Raw genomic sequence first — 4,119 nt, forward strand, 5'->3', positions numbered from 1 at the left:
AAGCAAAGGAACTAGAGAATAAAAGTCAACGCATGCACTTGTCTTCAACTGTATGAAAATAATTTTTTATTCATCGGAACATGCAGCTTGCCTGGCCGCTCGCCAAACAGTCACATGCAAGTATTTTTTAATACGGCCAACTGACAGCTTGCATCGGGCCTCCACCCCAACATTGGGTCGCAGTAGATTTTTTCTTTCCCGTGAAAAGTACAGGCTGGGTAAACTTTGCTGCGGGACGAGTGAGGACATTCCTTCGAATCGAACGCATCACAGGTTATTTTTCTGAAGGAAACCTGACCTATGAAAATTCCTGCAGACCGAATGGGGTCTATAGTTTGGGTTGGAGCCACTAACTGGTACTAAAGGCTTTTAGTTCCAGTTGATGGCTTTAACCCAGACTAAAAAGGTTCTGTAATTTGCAAACTCTACCTTCCTCTTCCGTATCTCCTTTTCAGTTTTGAAAAAAAACAAAAAAATGATAAAAATTTCAAAAATTAAAATCCTTCGAGATATAGTTATGTTACTAATCTACTAGTTAGGGAAATTTTAAAACATAAATTTCGACATATTTTGAAAAAAGTGTTATGAAAAAATAAAACGACCATAACTTTTGCATACGATGTCGAAAAAAACGTATAATATATCAAAATATTCAACACGAAAAGCCGGTTCCGAATTCGACCGCCGTAGGCTGTTTTGCAAATTTTTAGAATCCTAAATTCTGAAAGGAAAAAAAATTATGCTCAAATTTCAATTATTTTTCAATTTTGGTCAAACTATGGTCAAACTACTTACTCAAGAAATATTAGTGTTAATAATAATAATTTTTTTACAATAATATTTTCAAACTCAAACGGTGAAATGTGTGACTTAATGCTCAAGCTAAACTCCTAAGGATTAATAAGATTAACAGCTTACTATTGTCAGAAAAACAACAAATGCAGACTTGGAAACTAGGGGAAATAGAACTCGAAAGTTAAGCGTGCTCAGTCTGGAGTAGTGAGAACTAAGCGTGCTCAGGCTGGAGTAGTGAGAGAGATGGGTAACCTGCCGAGAGGTTAGACGATTTGGAATGAGTGTTCCACACTTGAGCAGTGATTAGAGATTAAATTGTCAAATAATTCAGAAATTTGAAAATTGGAAAAAAATCAAGGAGCCCCACCTCTTCCATATATAGGTACAAAAAACATAGAGAGAAAAATATGTGTTCGTGATTTTGAGTAAAATGTCTTAACAAAATCAATCTAGAATATGATAAAAACCAAAACAACTGCAGTGATCACTATAGCCTTAAATATGTGACCACTGTGCCGGAGACAAGCCTGGGCAGTTATTGCTATAGCCCGAGGCCTAGCAACAACTTTCCTTATAATTCCTTCATAGAAAATATAAAATCATAGAAAATCATCACTCAACATAGCATAGCCTCAGGCATGACCTGCCGCTAGCTCCGCCACTGTGTGACCAAGCATATGCACATGTCCATCTCACTTCATGGACGTCACAGTCTCCTATTAATTGTGTCTGCATTGGCACAATTACCGAACAAACACCAAAGAGATTGGTGGAGGAACTGAAGAAAGAAAAAGTTCTATGAGATCTTCATGCGGGCATGCAACTCATATCCCATCCACCTTCAGTTTCCGGCTCAAGATTTTACTTCATATGTTATACTATTCAGTAACATTGCTTGATAAACAAATAAAACCGCAAAAACATTTACTTATATCCAAAAGATTTATTAAGACATGTCAACGAGCCATCATGCAAAACCATCATCATATCATGTCTTGGGCCATAGAAACCACTAGCCATGTACATGCCATCACCATTTTCTCATCAATGCCACATATTTTCGGAGACCAATTTAGAGACTAGATCAAAACTAGGGGTGCAAGTTCTAGAGTTCAAATGGAAAGACTAAGATACTAGCTACAAATAAAATTTGAAGGCAATTAAACCACAAAGCACAAAGTTGATGTTGCGAGAAAATTGAGATTCATTACAACATAATTCATTCGCCCGCTAGCACATGCCAACAACACTAGGAATTGTCAAGCTTACTAGCAAAAGAACAATAGTGCGAGAAAACAAGAACCATTGCACCACACCAGGTGCTAATTAGTGACAGGATTCATCAAAAGACCTTTGGTGCCTCTGAGTTGATTATCTTTCTTGTTGACGAGAGTGGCCCCTTCCTTTAAGACTTTTTGATCAAACATTGTCAATGCGCCACATCACAAGGTCTCAGCCATTCTGTAAATATAATTGTGTCAGTGTGATTCCAAAAAGGGATGCTACGATAAAATTTCCAATTAAGTAGACGTAAGCATAATTAGGTGTAACATTCGAGGATCCATATTACTTGAAGTTTAATCGAGCACAAATGACATATATTACTGAAAGTTTGTTCGCGCACATATGAAATATATAACTTTCTATGTGATCATCATTAATCTAATTATACATTAACTAATGTATACGTATTTATATAAAAATTGTTCCAAATCCAGAAAGAAATGACATATAGATGTACCTGGTGGATTGCAGAAACTCATGTATGGAACCAAATAACGGAAATTCTCTCTCTTCCATAGCTTCTTCCATTGTAGTGTCCAGATATTAACCTCATAGATGCCAAGGTCCGCAGTTATGAAAATGATATCACTGCCCTCCACAGATCCAATCAGTTTAAGCCTTTTGGTTGGATTTTGAATAGGGATAAGGTTCATGAGTTCGACGACTCAATGCATAGTCCATGACGCAATTCCATTAGCATCCAATTTTCTTGACCATATGTTGAGGGTTACCTTGTCCACATGCGCAAAACCCAAACTGCCATCCTCCAACGCCATGAGGATAGTGGAACCGCTAATGATAGCCCCGGACAATGGGGCATCAATCAGTGATAAGCAATTAGAGGTCAAGTCAAATTTGAGAATTTCTACACCATCATCAGCATCGTGTGTAAGCATGAAGTGAAGTGCGTTTTCAACAAGGATGGAGGCATTGAGTCGATGGATGCATCAGGTGCAAGTTGTAGACTAGAGCACATATCGCTCCACTCAACATCAGAGCGTGACTTGCTCCAGTCACTTGTCACCGGCGCGGACACACATGCGTGTGCAACACAATTGTCATCATCTGTCATGTCAAGGCCCAAGAATACCACTTGGAAGGGCCCTGCATGACACGCGTGATGGTCACAACCGCTCGCTGCACAAATTATCCCGACGTAGCCCATCGACGTGGGAACTTTTAGCTTTCTTTGGCGACCCGTCATGGGGTCCCAAACAACAAGGTGCGTTGGCGTCCAATTATCCCGAAGGAGAACGCGACCATGGCAGCAGTCCCACGCAGGGTATTTATAGTTACCCCCACGGTTGTCGGGAATGTCTACACCAAATTCCATGGTGGAGATGAAGCGCGGGGAGAGGGATTTCCTCGGGATAAAGTCGAGGGGCCAGAAATAAATGAACCCCAACATGGGAGGAGATCCATGGAACTTACGATAGCAACCATGAAAGGCTTGGCAGGAGAGAATACCGAGCCATCGCTTGTTGGCGACGGAGGCACTCACGAGGCACGTGGGCTCGTTCGGCGGGAGGCGAAAGAAGATCTCCTCGAGTAGTTCGTCCGGCAGCGATTGTATCGGTGGCGGCGGCGTCGGAGGCATGGTTGGTGGAGTCGAGGGTTTCGGGGGGGGAGGTTTGAGATAGGCTTTTATATTGAATCTGGACGGTTAGTGTTTCTTGCCAAGATTGACCATCGTATGGGCCACCGAAAGCTCAAGGCTAGCCAAATAATTCAAAAGACGAGCTTGAGCTAAAATCAAGACACGCGGGTCCCTAGCAGGCTACCCGGGCCCGGAGGCAGGCCCGCTGCGAGGCTTCCCATCGAGAGGCAAACCCGGTGTATTATGGAATGGGTCTAATTAGATTTTTTTTATTTTTATCAAACTACTAATCTGATGCCTACAAACATAGTGTATCGAGGAAATAGAGGGTCCGGCTGTAGACGCATGGCGTGTACGTGAACGGTGACGACTTGGCCGACAGACGGAGGCGCCCCACGCACCAGGACACTGACACTAGTTATCTCTCCCCCTTCCTCTTTCCC

The 4,119-nt window shown here is 41.8% G+C and overlaps 1 pseudogene; it reads right to left on the reverse strand.

The window, feature by feature from the left end:
* Positions 1-2,536: 2,536 nt before the first annotated feature.
* LOC125532405 lies at positions 2,537-3,283 on the reverse strand (annotated as a pseudogene).
* Positions 3,284-4,119: the final 836 nt, after the last annotated feature.

The sequence above is a fragment of the Triticum urartu genome, unplaced genomic scaffold (assembly GCF_003073215.2).
Source record: "Triticum urartu cultivar G1812 unplaced genomic scaffold, Tu2.1 TuUngrouped_contig_9819, whole genome shotgun sequence".
NCBI classification, from domain to species: Eukaryota; Viridiplantae; Streptophyta; class Magnoliopsida; order Poales; family Poaceae; genus Triticum; species Triticum urartu.